The sequence below is a fragment of the Coturnix japonica genome, chromosome 1 (assembly GCF_054131305.1).
Source record: "Coturnix japonica strain WE chromosome 1, WE-NBRP24, whole genome shotgun sequence".
Lineage (NCBI taxonomy): Eukaryota > Metazoa > Chordata > Aves > Galliformes > Phasianidae > Coturnix > Coturnix japonica.
In genome coordinates this window covers 127,642,134-127,658,476 of record NC_140663.1, presented here as the reverse complement: position 1 = coordinate 127,658,476, position 16,343 = coordinate 127,642,134, and the positions used below count along the sequence as shown (strand labels likewise).

Below are 16,343 nucleotides of genomic sequence, written 5' to 3'. Positions count from 1 at the left end.
TGGCACAGTGAAATACCATCATCCATTTCCATCTGTAGTCTCACCATTCTCATTTGGTAACCATTTCTGAAGAGAGAAATTCACAGAAAAAGAAATGGTCTGGATTGTTGTGAAGGAGCCATGTGCAACAGCTAAGAAACTGTTTACCTTGTAAGTTGGGAATGCACAGGCATTTATTGATAAATCTAAATGTTTGGAGGTAGCTCATTATGTTTAGGTAATTAATGTGACCAGTATGGCTGTTCTCACTTCATATCATACCTATCAGAAGGCAGGATTCTTCTACAATGTAGTGAAGACAGATGATCACCACAGAAGACTTGCTAATATTAGAATAATGTGATAGATAGGTACAAGAAACCTACATTTTTAGAAACACTAGGGTACTTAATGCTTCTTCTCTTTTTTTCATTTAAGGGGAAATATAAAAGTTGATAGTGCTGTGATTATTCTTGTCCATCTGGAAAGATTTAGTACACACATAGTCCCATCTCTCCCCCATTAACGAAGCCTTTCACTGGATTCACTTTCAACTGAAGAAAGGGTCAGAAACACTTGATCCTGGGTTGGCACTGTTTGCCTCATATGAGAATTATTTCTTCCATATTATGCAGATTTGTTTTAGAGCAAAGTGAACAGGAGAACTCTGAGACATTTTGAGTAGTAGAGAAAGTAGCGATAGTGCACTTCTGCTGTCAGAAGCGCAACAGCCAGAGATGCACTACAACTGAAATACTAAATGAGAGCAGAATTTTGAACAAAATGAATCTCCTGTTAGGACAGGAGACAGAAAAAAAAAAAAAAAAAAAGAAAAAAAAAAAAGAAAATGTATACAGAAAAGATTTTAATAAATCACACAGGGAATTTATTGAATTCTGTAAAGGTTTATGTAGTAATGTTACAAAAATAATTGCAGAAATTATAAGGTATTTAGGGCAAGAAAGCAGGGATAAATATTCTATGGAACTATAGAAAGAATCCATCTCCGTGGGTAAAAGAATGAGCTTATATGGTCTCACATAAAATGTATTTTATCTGTTGCTTTGCAACATGGAATGAGAAAGGACAAACTTGTACCTGCAAATTGGTGTAAAAAGTCTCTACACAGATTTATGGGCTGCCTGGGTCCATAGCCAGGCAGCTTCTGGAGATCCCCTAGGAGGAGACCCCACAGCCGTTGAGCAGTCTGTGCTGGTGCTCCATCACTAAATAGTGCAGAACTTTTGGTGTTCAGAGGGAGCCTGAGTTTGTTTTTTTTTTTCTTGTCCTGACACTGAGCAACACTGAGAAGAGCCTTGATCCATTTTCTTTGCATTTTCCATTTGGGTATTTATAGACATTTATGACATTCTCCTCACTAGAGAGGTACTCCAATCCCAGACTATCTTGGTTATCCTTCTTTGGACCTTTTCTATTACATCCATGTCTCTCCCATACTGGGGACACAGGGCTGGACACATCGCTCCAGCCTTACAGAGGAAGGATTACTTCTCTTAACCTGCTGGCAATCCTTTGCCTAATGCAGCTCAGAATAACATTGGCCTTCTCAGAAGCAAGGGCATGCTGCTTACTCATGTCCAAAGTGGTGTCCCCACCTGGTGCCCCATGTCCTCTTCTGCAAAGCTGTTTTTTAGCTGGGTGGCCTCAGCATGTCCTGGTGCCTGGGCTTGTTTCTCCCTAATTGTGGGACTCTGCGCTTCCTCTTGTTGAACTTTGTAAAGTTGCTGTCAGCTCACTGTAGTAGATGCATTGTTACAAAAAGGCTGACAGACACAGAAAATGGTGTTCTGCCTTTGAAAAAAAATAAAAATAAAAATAAAATGTGTTTATATTTACCTTGTTTACCTTCTTCCCATCTCCTGCAAAAGCTCTTTCTGTAGGTCACAGACATTTTCTTCTACTCTCTCTTCTTAACCATGCTAAATTTAACTTTCTTTCCATTTCTCCTTTTTATCACTCTCCTGAGTTGTGTACACAATACCAGTGAGCACGACATCCCTTGATTTCCTTTCCTTCTTGCGTAGATTGGGCAGGTGTTCATCCAGTGTAGGCACCTGCGGCCACATTTGCTGCAATATGGCATGGGTGGGAAAGATAAAAAGGAACAGATAGCCATTGCCCAAGGAATAGCCTCTGTGCTAAGAATGATAAAATACCGTTCATTGCTTAATTGCTCAATATCCATTCCAAAATCGAGTATTATCTTTACCTGAAGATTTCTTTTCTAATACCCTTAGGTCAGTTTAAGGTCAACTGTTAAACAAACATGAATCCACAGTCACCAAAGGTGAAAATATGCTAAAAATCTCTGTAGTTATTTAAATGCTTGTGTAGTCAAGAGTTGGGTGATTTACCTTTTGAAGTTCAGTCCAAAGCTGAAGCATAATGAAAATGAGCCAGGAAAAATAATTCCATTATTTATTTGTTTGTTTATTTATTTATTTATTTATTTATTTTCTATCCTGTACTTGCCATTAAAATAAACTTGAGTACTAATCATGAGGCCATGCAGGATAGGTATGAATCTGAAGTAAATGGCAGAATGGGAGATAGAGGCATCAGTGATGAAGAACAGTTTGGCAGACTTCATGTGAGGGTTATTTTACATTTACAGGAAGTGAGACTGTGGTATTGCACACTGAAGTATGTTAGTTTTTGTATCCGAGGCTACAGGTGCTAGTGATGTTAGACACTAGCCATTCAAGGAAGATGATTTTTGTATGGAGGCAATATGTTTAACAGAATAAGAGGTGGATGGGCATCTTGAAATCCATCAGGATATGTAAATACAATAGCTGCTTTTAATTTGTGGTGAAGGCTACACACAGCCAACTCAGAAATACGTTATTTGGGTCAAAGAACCAGAATTGACCAGAAAACCATACTGCTTGTGATAACCCCTCAATTGTTCCTAAATAAAGTAGGAACACCAAGGCAAAGTTAATCCTGATAGTCACATAGCTGTGCAAACGTCTTTCTGGAGACTGCACGTAAAACGGACATACACATGCATTTGGAAACCTTTGACAATGCATCTATTGTGTCAGAATGCTGTGAATTACATATAGGGGAGCATCCTTATGAGAAATACTCTTGCATTAATTCTAAAATTAATTAGTTCTTGCCATACTCAGTAAAAGAGTCAGTGTGGCCATAAGCAAGTGAGGACAAGAAGACTGCAGTTTATCTAATATTAAAAGAACTGTGAGTCAGCTGCTAGCCATATACATGGAAGAATTCTGTATCCTATAACTGCCGCAACAAATTCAATTCCTCTTGAGATCTACAGGGCTCAGACAGGTGGGGAGGCCTTGGCGTAATGCCATGTGCTTCAGAGGTACTCAATCACTTGGCAAAATTGTGTAATTTGTAGCAAATGATACTCTTCTCATGGACTGTTGTTTCCTTCAAGTCCCTGGTTGGTAGAGACACACACGCAACAAGAGCCTTTGATGTTGTGCATGATAAAATCTTTGGGGGATTTGCTAAAGGCCCGTATGACAGGTTTTTCCATTCACAGTGATAGGTAGTGAGAAAGTATTAGCTAGTACACAGGCTTTGTTGTCATAGCTTATACAAGCAGAAGGGAACTGGTCAACACTGCAAATGTCTTCAATTAGCAAAGGAAACAAATAAATAACATCAACAATAGGAAAGGCATTTTCTAACATAAGATTCTTACTTACATAGACTTTATTTGCAATGTATTGTTATTTCTAGAGTTCTTCTACCTGATGAATCAGTAACTTTGTTCAAATTACAAGCTTAATGAGAATATTGATGATTATCAAAATCATGTTGGTGAGACCAGGAGTGAATTTTAAAACCTGGGTTACAAAATAAATGAAATCCAACAGTTTATTCCAAGGATTTCCTGCCTCTTTCATTACTAGAACAGAATTGTCAAATGCTAAAGTAATTCTTCACCCATTGGCCAAAGCCATTTAAAGTGATCTGTGCACCTATCTCACTATTTATACTTTATTCGGCATGCTGAAGTCTTTTGCTATATTGATTGATAGGCTAATAAAATAGATATTTGAAACCAGGTTCAACATGTACCTTCAGATAGATCTTTAACAAGTTAGACATAACCTGATCATTTACTTGTAAATGGGAAAAAAAACCAACAAACTACCTTAAACTTTAAATTTTGAATATACTTTAGAGCCTTAGAAACTTAAAAAAAAAAATAAAAAAATTTCAAGTGTAGTAAAAGTAACATTTGGGTAAAGAAAAGAAAAACAGAACAAATTTAAGTTAATTAATAGTTACTGGAATTTGAGAATGCTTTATTGACTGGATTAGTGTGACAGACAGTAACCTTAAAGTTTGGTAATATCTACTCCTATAATTATTACTTATTGCAAATTTTAAGCAAATTTTAAAATTTTAAGCTTTTTCATCTAACTTTCATTTTACTTTCATTTAACTTTCATTTAACTTTCATTTTAAGCTTTTTCATCTAATTTAACTAAAAATAATTAGGTACTCCTAGAGTCATGGTCTAGATTGTTATTTTTGTTAAGAGAAGCAATGACTTTTTTAAAAAAAAAAAAATCTTGAAAATTCTCAGGCTCAGATGCTTCTTTGCTTTTTCCTCATAATTGTATAACCATCACTTTTTGTTCAGTAGTATGAATTGACCAGGCATAGATCACTGCAGTGCAAAGAACTGGATTGGGACTAATCACTCTGGTCCCCCTTTATTTTCTATGGGGAAAAAAAAAAAAAAAAAAAAAAAAAAAAGGCACTGTAAGGCATGATTCATTCCATTATAATGTAAGCAGCTAAAATAGTTCAGATTCAAGGAGCTCTAAAATGTCTGGTTTTCACTATGGACAGAGGCATGGTCACCCTAGGGAATGGACAAGCTTAGATCTTGATATCTGTGTTACCAAGTAAGGTGAGATCATTTCCATTCCATCTAGTTTCTGTAAGCAAGATATCTATAAAGAAAGAAATACTGTCTCTAAAATACCATCTATTTTGATATATTTTTAGACGATGGTAAAGAGCATCTATTAAATTCTTTAATTGGCAGGAGTGGATAACTTATTTAAAGCTTCTAAAAGGAAGCTTGTACTGGTGCTTTCTGGCAAAAAGCCTTGGCATTCCGTGGAAACCAAAGGGGCCCGGAAATATCCAATGCTGCACTGATATTTCAAAAGTGTAAACAGGGTAATTGTAGATGAGCTAACTTGACCTTGGTTCTGTGCAGAAGAATGGAACAGCTGATACGGGACTCTGTCCATAAGGAAATAAGAAATGGAAACATAATTACTGTCAGTCAACATGATTTTATGCAAAACAGGTTAAGTTAAACAAATTGCATAGTATTTTTCTGAGATCAGAATTTCCATTGTTTGGTCTATTTTATAAAGTTAAGTATGCTGATAAAATAATGGCTTTCACTCACCTGTGCAACACTGATACCTCATTACATTTTGATTAAGTTATTAACATCAGAAGAAAATCAAGAAAATATTTATTAAATGAGATCAAACTGTATAACTTGGAAATTTAATATGTAATTGTTAACTAAAACCTACCAAGTTTCACCAGTGCAGTGTTAAGAGAACTTTTCTTCACAGAATCACAGAATCACAGAAATGTAGGGGTTGGAAGGGACCTCTAGAGATCATCGAGTCCAACCCCCCTGCCAAAGCAGGTTCCCTACACCACGTCACACAGGTTGGCGTCCAGGCCGATCTTGAATGTCTCCAGAGAAGGAGACTCCACCACCTCCGTGGGCAGCCTGTTCCAGTGCTCCGTCACCCTCATTGTAAAGAAGTTCTTCCGCACATTCACGTGGAACTTCCTACGCTGAAGTTTCAGCCCATTACCCCTAGTCCTGTCCCCACGCACTACTGAAAAGAGACCAGCCTTGCCACTATGGCCCCCACACCTCAGGTATTTATAAACCTGGATCAAATCCCCTCTCAGCCTTTTTTTCTCAAGGCTAAACAGATCCATCTTCTTGTCCAAGATTGTATCCAATGATTTTACCTATGGCATGGAGAGAAAGAAATATATATTACAAACAAACAAAATACAAAATAAAAAACTAACTCTAGAAATATTTCTAATTTATGCAAACAACAAAAAGGAAAAGAGAAATGTTGAGGATAGATGATGAGCAGGAAGTGATCCAGATGATTTCTGGCTAAGCAGAAACAATATGGACGTTAGTATTGCCAATTGAAGGCTACATATTTTGGGAGAAGGATATTTAGATGACACTTGCAGGCCTGAGGAGTGTAACTGCTCTAAGAAAATGGGAGACAATAGTTGATAGTTTTGTGGGGGTTTTTTTGGTAAAAAATGACACTAAGTTGGCTGATGTGATCCATTGCATTACTCTGGATGGGGTCAGAGATGGCCTTCTCATGGGATGACAAAAGCAAATTAAGGTCTCCATAGAGATAGGCATAAACAATGAAAGGCGTAAACAATGGAAGCTACCACTTAGCAAACACATTTTACTCCACTTTGTAGTATGCAGACAGAGTAATTCAGAGTATCAGTACTTCCTGATTTTACTCTTTGCCTGCCTGATATCACTCAAGAATTTGAACTTCACAATTGCGTGGTCACTACATCCCAGGCAGTCTCCAATCCTGATATCACCAATCAGTTAATTCATGGTGGTGAGCAACAGGTCCAGCACTGCATTCTCCCCCTGATGGGGCTGTCCATTACCTGGCTGAGGAAGTTATCCTTGTTATATTCCAGGAGTCTCCGGGATCACCTACAGTGCACTGTGCTACTTTTCCAGCAGATATCAATGTGGTTGAAGACCCCCAGTAAGATGACAGCCTGTGATCACAACGTCTCTGTACCTGGAGGAAGAAAGTTTTATCAACATGTTCTGCTTGATTGGATGGCCTATAGTAGATGTCAACCATAAAGCTCCCTTTGTTGCTTTGTTCTCTATCTCTCACCCACAGGCTTTTGACCTGCTTCTCAGGGACAGCTCTTCACACATTAATCCTTCCTTGATGTTGAAGGAAAGATGTCTCCTCCTGCCTTGCTTGTCTCTTCTGAGCAGCCTGTAGCCATCAACAATCACATTTTGGTCATAGGAATCACCCCACCAGGTTTCAGTGATGGCAACTACATCATGTTTTTCCTGTATCACAGTTGTTCCCCACTCTTCGTGCCTGTTTCCTCGAGTTGCATGCATTAGTGTAAAGACACTTAGCTGGGCAGCTGGTCTTGTCACCCCCTGAGAGGATAACTCCTTAATTCCTTTGAATTACCATTAGATTCACTGTTGCCTTCATCATCACAAGATGTAGCAGGTTGCAGGCCCCCACTAAGAGCTTGTTCCTCTAGCTTAGCTATACTATCCTGCACTGTCATGGACAGGCTCTATATCACCTTCTTCTCCTTTCAAACCTAGTTTAAGGTCCTGTCAATGAGCCTAGACAGCTCCTGAACCAGAATTCTTTTCCCCTTGTAACTGATGGCATCAGCCTCTCAGCCATGTCTTTATCAGATAAGTTTTCCTTGTCCTCTCAGTATCCCTCCCTTCCACTGAAGGGACAAAGGAAAATACCACCTGTATTCCCTCCTGCTCCATCTAACAACTGCCCCAGTCCCCTAAAGCCTCTTATGATAGCCCTCAAGCTTCTCTCATTAACTTCATTGCTGCAAGCCTGAACCATCAGTAAAGAGTCTTACCAAGTAATCTTTTTGTATTCCTCAGTGCCAGTGGATAACAGAGTAGTAATGTCAGCTAACATGATAGAAAATCAGACTGAGGCATCAGATCATGGTATGAGGCAATGACCCTCATGCTGACCTGCAATGGGAGCATATACCCCATATACCAGTGAATGCAAGGTATCTGGTCAGTCATTGCAATTAGGTTCTGCAGCTTTTCCTCTGTGAACTGACAAGTGATCCTATCTCTATCTAATCAGTAAAATAAGGTGTGGGGTTTTGTTTGTTTGTTTGTTTGTTTGTTTGTTTTAATCTGCTGCATCTAGTACATCAGCTCATGGAGCAGAGGAGCCTGCAGCAAAAATACGTGAGATGTGAACCAAATGGAGAGAAGGGTCAGGTGGGAGCAAGTGGATACCAGTGCTGGGAGACAGAATGAGTTAAAAATCACCTTAGCTAATAACCACTGATATTTGTATTGAATATGAAGATCCATATAGATGAAAATGGGTAAAAAAAAGGACAGAGTATCTCTGATTAAAGTGCTAATGAGCAGTAGCAGGTATACCATCCCTGCCCCTCAGCATCTTCACCGCCATACTAAGGATACTTTGGGCTTCTGTTTTTAATCCCCCATCCAAATATCTGTGGATACATCCAAAGTCTGTAATTCTGCCCTTTCTAAAAAAACAAAACAAAACAAAACAAAACAAAAAACAATGATCTAACAGCTGGTGTCTTCCTTCTCTACTATCAACAACAGACAGTCTGTGCGGGAGGAGAGGAAAAAATCAGATGTCTTAATTTGGCTCCCCTCTGACTTCCCTTGCTGGCTAAACATCTGCCCTACAGCTGACACACAGCACTCCAAGAGCAATGAGCAACTTTAAAGCACAGATGTCTTCCAGTTCTCAGATTCTCAGTGAAATTATTAAAATTTGTCCCCATAGTGTCTAAAACATTTCCTGAAGTTTTTAGTTTTGTTTCCAATAAATTCTAAAGGGGTCATATGTTATCCAGACAGGCAAGGAAATAAACACATATATTCATCTTAGCTATTGAAAATATCTGGGACATTAGTTCTCTAGAGTTCCTTTACAGAAAGTAGAGAGAGTTCTAACATCACTTCTGGAATCACAGAGTACAGCTGCAGCATTCGTGTCAAATACCCCAGGTCTATGTAAGTGCTAAAAATTGTATTTTCCTGTGCTTATTTATGATGAGGAGCAGATATTAATTTTCTGAAGCTAACTTGAGAGAAAATATTGTCAGTTCAGTGGGCTTGTTTTCCAAAAGAAGGGAATCATAGAATCATTAAGGTGGGAAAAGACCTCTCAGATCACCCAGTCCAACCACCAGCCCATTCCTATCATGCCCACTGACCACATCCCTCAGTGCCACATCTACATAGTTCTTGAACACCTCCAGGGATGGTGACTGCACCACTTCCCTGAGCAGCCTGTGCCACTGTAGCACCACCATCCCTTCTGAGAAGAAATTGTTCCTAATATCCAACCTGAACCTCCTCTGAAGCAATTGTTGAGTATTCCTGAGACTCACGGAAACAGTTCACAGTGAATACTCTGTAATATTTTTTAAATTATTGAAGTCGGGCTGGAGAAAATAACTTTGTTTAAAGTAACAGGTTAAGTTGATATAAGTGTGCAGAATGGTTACAAAGTTGAACCTGCAAATGGAAAGAGCAAATCAAAATTAACTATAAACAGACTTCAGAAGTGTGAAAATCAAGAAAGCCTTTTTAACCAGCTGAAAGTTAAAAAGTAGCTAAATCATCAAGCTATTAAATTGGGTTATTTCATTATTATCACTCTAAAGGATTAGTAATGTAAGGACGTTCGAGTGTGAATGTTTTGAGCTTCCTGATATTTCTTTAAATACATCCAAGGCAGAATGGTGGCAGACAAATGTTGTTTTTAAATTCCATTATCCTGCAGCAATATCTAGATCCCTTGCCATAGGCATTTTTCAGCAAATGTTCAATTAACAACCTGACAGCCATTCACTGACTTTAAAACTATCTGATCTTTGCACAATCAATACCGTATATCTGTGTAATTTATACCACTGTGATACAGTTACATGTTTTGCACATTTACTGTTCTTACGTGTTTCTAAGCAAAGTGAAAAAAAGGTCATATTGTTACAAAGGGGGACGCCATCCCAGGGAAGAGTTGCAGAGACTGTGGGGCAGATACATTTGCTGGGAAAGATAAAAGAAAGGCCGAGAAGGAGAGTCATCCAAGGATCTTTCGTCAGATGCGAGTCAGCTGGGACAAAAGCAGTTTTTGTTAGCAAACAACCCCAGAACACTTTGTACCAGAAAAGAAAGGCTCTTTCAGAGCGCTAGAAGGTGTAAGAAAAAGATACATAGGGGGCTGCACTTCCGAAGGTTCTGCCAGGTCTTTGCAATGCTCCAGCTGCAGGAAGAGATTGCTTTGATTTGCTAGCACTGAGCCTTTGCTACCTGATCCACATCCATTGCAGCTGCAGTTTATGCAACATCTGTGTTTGAAGTCATTCACCTTTTAACAATCTACTTTCATAGCCTCAAAAGGTTTTACAAGTCAACAACTCCTTAACCAAAAATGGCTGCAGTTTCCTTCAGAACTAAGTGAATTTTTGAGCTCAGATGTGTCCTGAACTTCAAATTTGCAGCCTACTTCTCCTTTTGAGATGATCTGAATGGACTAAAGTGTGGCCCAGTGGACATTTCCTATTCCTTGTGGGTTTGGAGGAAAAAAAGTCTTCTCTACATATCAGTGAGACAACAGGGAGAAAAACCGCTTGACTAACCTGATCTCCTTCTATGATCTAGTGACTTGTCTGGTGGATGAGGGAAAAGCTGTTGATGTAGTCTACCTAGACTTCAGCAAAGCCTTTGACACTGTCTCCCACAGTGTCTCCCCACTTCTCTTGCAGAAACTGGCAGCCCATGGCTTGGACAGGTTCACCCTTGGCTGGGTAAGGAACTGGCTGGAGGCCCAGGCTCAGAGAGTGGTGGTGAATGGAGCTAAATCCAACTGGTGACCGGTCATGAGTGGTTCCCCAAGGGTTGGTGCTGGGGTCTGTCCTCTTCAATATCTTTATTGATGACCTGGATGAGATCATTGAGTGCACCCTCAGTAAGTTTGCAGATGACACCAAGTTGGCTAGAAGTACTGATCTGCCTGGGGGTAGTGAGGTCCTACAGAGGGATATGGAAAGACTGGATAGCTGATCTGAAGCCAATGGGATGAGATTCAACAAGGCCAAATGTGGGGTGCTGCACTTTGGCCACAATGACCCCAGACAATGCTGCAGTCTTGGGGCAGAGTGGCTGTGTAGAGGAAATGGACCTGGGGGTATTGATTCATGATCAGCTGAACATGAGCCAGCAGTGTGCCCAGGTGGCCAAAAAGGCCAGTGGCATTCTTGTATCAGAAACAGTGTTGCCAGCAGGAACAGAGAGGTGATTGTCCCCCTGTGCTCAGCTCTGGTGAGGCCGCATCTCGAGTACTGTGTCCAGTTTTGGGACATTGAGTCCCTGGAGCATGTTCAAAGAAGGGCAACAAAGCTGGTGAGGGGTCTGGAGTACAGGCCTTATGAGGAGAGGCTGAGAGAGCTGGGATTGTTAAGTCTGGAGGAGGCTCAGGAGAGACCTCATTGCTCTCTATAACATCCTGAAGGGAGGTTGTTCTGAGCTGGGGGTCAGCCTCTTCTCTAGTATAAATGGTGATAGGACTAGAGAGAATGGCTTCAAGCTATGCCAGGGGAGGTTCAGGCTGGACATTAGGAAATACCACTTCTCTGGAAGAGTGGTCATGCAGTGGAAAGGGCTGCCCAGGGAGATGGTGGAGTCACTAACCCTGGAGATGTTCAAGAAACATTTGGACGTTGTGTTGAGGGACATGGTTTAGTGAGAACTATTGGTGATGGATGGATGGTTGGAATGGATGATTTTGTAGGTCTTTTCTAACCTTGGTGATTCTGTGATTCTGTGAAAATAACAAAGTGGGGAAAAAGGCAAGAAACAGAAGTGAATGGGAATGGAGTACCTAGAAATATTCTCTTGTTGTATGATTAAATACAAGACATGAAATTAAAAACACGTCCATTTGCCATGATTACCTCATGCTCTACTGTTATTAATGCCATCTAATGTTCCTTTGCAAAATCAGCAGTTTAACTGAAAGCACACTCTTTGCTTGTATTTGATTTTGTGGTCTCCCACATCAGTAATGAAAACGTAATGCTCGCATGAATATTTTATTATCATTAAGTGACCGTTTTGTTCTGTGTCTACGAATAGCAGACCACGTGTGGCATCCTCTTTTCCTATTTTTTTTTTTCCTTTTTGTCTTTTTGTGGAAATTACTTGATCGTAATTATCCTGGCAAGTCACTATTATTTAGATACATGAACATGGTGGTGCTTGTTAAGAGTGATCTTGGCAATGCGCCCTCCGCTTCTTCTGCCCCACCAACCAGTCCATAGTGAGTGTAGTAGCCATACCACCAAGCCCACTGACTGTGGGAAGGCTTTATTCAGCTTCTAGTGTAGATGCAGGAAACTGGATAAATACCAAACGTCACCAGTTCTCTATTTCTTTTGTCTGTATGCTTTATCGTTCTGAAGTGAATAGTTACATCTAAACTGCACAGCTGAAAAAATACGGAACAGCATGTTAAAGAAGACATTCCACCTCTTCCTTCAGCATACGTACTGCCTTGCCTGCCTTCCCCATATGGCCATAAATGTGTGAAGCTGGCATTTTTGGGTTCTTCTTTAAACCCTGAAAATACCTGCAGTGTCCCCCTGTGAGGCCATTGACAGGCTGAAGCCTCTCTGCCAGCCAGACTGTATACGAGGCTGCAGAACTGCCTTTCCCATTTGACTCCCCACATCGGCAACCTTCCTCAACTCATTGTATACGTACAATATATACATTAAGCAAAACAGAAGGAGGCCCACCATTAATTACTCATCTACACAATGTCTAACACAATGGGAGCCTGAGGCTCCAGCAAGTTTCCCAGACGCTGTCTAAATAATGCAGATAGATGATAACCCTCTCTGAAAGCAATCAGTCCATCCTGAGAGAAAGCTTTCCTCATATTATTCACATAAAACTCCCATTGAAGGAGCATGCTAAAAAAAGTGCCAAGGTTTTCCTCTGTAGTGCCCATATTTCTGGGGCTTGTATGTGCATGGGTTGAGTGAATGTTTTGCATGGGTAAGAATTGCACTGATGGCATATTCCAAACACTAAGGGACAATTAATAGTTGTGATAATTAATAGTTTTACATTCCTTGTTACGCTTTATCAAATAGGTAGGCAGAACAAGTAGAGACACACAAAAAGACAGAGTGAAGGTTGTTTTTCCCCTTTCATCAGTAACAATCCCGGGGCTATTTATAAGGTGTATATATCATAGAAATCCAATAAAACAGGACTGGAAGTAAACATGAGATCATGCAGGTATCACACTGCCCTGAGTCAGGACGACTGTACTTGTGTCAGTCCTGATAAATATTTGCCTAGCTTCAAATGCTCCAGTGATGGGGCCTCTATAAAAATCCCTTGACACTCTGCCCCAGGACTGCATAACCCCTGCTGTTAGAATTATCCCAGCATCAAGATAAAAAACTGAGGATGCTGGGCTCCCTTCTGAAGTTCAAACAAACAAACAAAATAACAAAATATGTTTTTTATGAGGAGGGGGGATAAAAATAAAAGAGGAAAAAAGAATTACTACCTAAAGCAGAGCTGAAACAAAGAGAGACAGTCAATGGAGCAGTAGGGTAGAGGGAAGCGCTGAATGCTGGGGATTGTTTGGCTGAGGAACAGCTTCCAAAGGCAGTAAGAGGCAAACAGATGGATGCTGGAGGGACCTGCTGGGGAAGGGGGCAAGCAAATGGGCTTTCACACAGGAGCCGCTTGGGAAGAAATAGACTGAAAAAGCAGATCAGGAAAAAAAAAAAAAAAAAAAAAAAAAAAAGAAAAGAGAAAGAAAAAGCAATAAAAGAGAGAAAGAAAACAAACCCCAATTTCTGCTGGAATCCTGTTGTGCTTGGGCGAAAAGGCCTTGGTGAAATTTCACTGTAAATATTGCATCAAAGAAATCCTGAATTCTAACATCAGCATCTTTTTTTGAAGAGAAAGGCCCTGGCAGACCCTAGACCTCGGGTATCCCTACAGCTCAGAGCAGGACGGAACAAAATCTCTTCAAAAATGAAAATGTAAAAGGGCACCGTTTCCAAGGAGCGCTACGTATTTGTTTACGTGCTGCCTCGTCTAACAGCAGCACAGGCTCCAACCACCGCCGGATGGGGGCAGCACCGGCGCGCCACCGTAGGGAGCACGCTTAGGGATGCGGGAGCGCGCCTCAGCCCGTTTCGCATGCGCGCTCCCGGGCAGCGGGACCGCGCCCGAGGCCCCGTCCTGCTCCGGGATGAGCAGCCTCCCCAGGTGTGTGCCCGCAGCAGTGTCTTGGTGTACCTGAGTGCATCACCTCTGTGCTCAGACTGCATGGGCTTGACCTGCTGCTGTCCCCAGAACGCTCTCTCCCAACGGGTCCCGGTGTGTTGCGTTCTGAACGCCCCACTGGGAGCATAAATTGTGAGCTAGATAGGAAAATACCCAACTCTGTGATCGCATGAACTGGGAACTGAGCGTGTGCCAGATTTCCCTGTGCATTTCCCCGGTCCGAGCAAACATCACTTTTGTTGTGTTTGTGGCAGTCTGGGGAATGAGAAGATCATACCCCTTTGAGCTGCTCCCACTACAAAGGCATAACACACACCTGCAGCAGACACTAGCCAAGAAGCAGTATCAACAAGCAGGTCCCTAAAACTATATGAAGGATGGATGCTCATTCCCCACCCTAGTACCACAGACCCTGCTTCTGGGCAGGAGCTGTCACGGCCCATTAGCGCTCAAAGGAGCTGAGAAAGGTTAGGGAGGAAGACGCTGCCGAGAGTTCATGTCCTCATACAGTAAGGTTATGAAATGTATAACCAGAATGACACTGTATCGCAAGTATGCAAACAAATGTACAAGGGAATAAACTGACTTCACCTGTTTATGTGGAAGTTCAAGGACATCAAAATATAAATCACTCTATTTTGTTGGAACAGATAAGTGCACTCCTGATAGTACAAGAAAGTGTTGCTGACGCACATAATCTTTCTCTGTGCTTTTCCCATGGCTTGACTACCATCAGCTCTGTGATCCTGGCAGCAGGTAGAAGGCAACGGCCAAGCCAAACATCAGGCACATCCCTTTCAACTCTTACTCCTTATCCTCAGATTGAAACAGCATTTCAAAATTAGATTTAGGCTAAGAACAAACAAAACCGTATTTCTGAAGCACACGGCAAATCCTGAAATCCAGCTGACTCATGCACTCAGCCTCTTTGATCGCATTGGATAACCTGCCTGTGATTTGGGGCAATACCTGCGATATATCCCTAGCACCTGGAGCTCCAATCCCCCCCAGCATGAGAAAAAATTAAAGATGGAACCTGCGTGTGCTGGGCTTGTAGATTCAAGCTTCCACATGCACCTGAAAACAGTTGCATGTCCCCAGAGGTGATATTTTTATCTGACCAGGTGCAGGTAATGCTGAACATTTTGGCAGTCTTCCCAAGCAAGACTTATTTGAGAGGTTCACGGCTTGCAGATCACGGCGTTGCTGATCGCTGTTTGTTATCCATCCATACAGTTCAGTAACACGAGTCTAAGTACATTTGTAAATATATGAAAAGATCACATGCATTCTTTTGGCATGTAGGACCTCCAAATAGTTGAAGAGTGGCAGCACGAAATCAGTAAGGCTCTGTGCTGGCAAAACTCTGTTTGCTGTATCTAAACTGAACTTCAGCCTTTCCACAAGCAAAGGCTGCTCTTCCCTTGCTGTGTCTCTGCCAGCTTGGGGTGAAAGGAGGCAACACTTGATGGCTGATGTAACTGTAGGCAAAGGCCCCTATCATGGATAGTCTGTTCTGATGTCTGACCATTACCCAGCACAGCTTATTATTCTTGGACGAAAAAGGAGATGGCTGGAACACGGTATGCTGGCAAAAGCAAAGTTTAGCAGTTGAAAGATGTGAATCTGAGCACTATTTTGTTGGTGTACTTCTTATATTGGCAAAGAATTCCCAGCAGAGACCTCAAGCTACAAGATAAATGTGGTGAAATAGAGATGGGGCAGGGAGATATGACAGGCAAAAAGGAACGGGAGAGGTAAAACGATCTTTTTCTTTTCTTTTTTTTCCCTTTGATCACGATGGAATTATCCCTTGGAGATGATTTGAGCAAATATCCTCCTGCAAAATCTATTGTGATTATACTTGAAGATGCCACTGTCCCTATTTGTCCACCCCTGTGTTCTGCCCAACTTGGTGGCACAGGAGAACATGTGGTAATCTCTGGCCATTCGGACTCTCATCCTGCCTCTCTGAAAGCCCACAGAAATCAAAGCCAGTCTGCTAACACTGCAATAGAGGAAGCATAAGACAAGCCAGCTTGTAGAAATAGTGAACTGCAGCAGAGAGGTGGGGTGGAGTAGTGGCGTTAGTCCATGTATTTTAATTAAAGATGCCGTAATTACACTGAAAGGACTGGGTAATTTTTCTCCAGAAATCTTGAATTCGGGTGCCTTAATGCCTGTCATA

The 16,343-nt window shown here is 41.2% G+C and overlaps 1 long non-coding RNA gene across 1 annotated transcript; it reads right to left on the bottom strand.

Annotated features, from left to right (window-relative positions):
* Positions 1–4,975: 4,975 nt before the first annotated feature.
* LOC107307935 (uncharacterized) lies at positions 4,976–13,918 on the bottom strand. Its single transcript, XR_014941716.1, has 3 exons — positions 13,712–13,918; positions 6,703–6,842; positions 4,976–6,009 (listed from the first exon to the last, which is right to left on the bottom strand). It is a non-coding gene; the product is annotated as an uncharacterized LOC107307935 (long non-coding RNA).
* Positions 13,919–16,343: the final 2,425 nt, after the last annotated feature.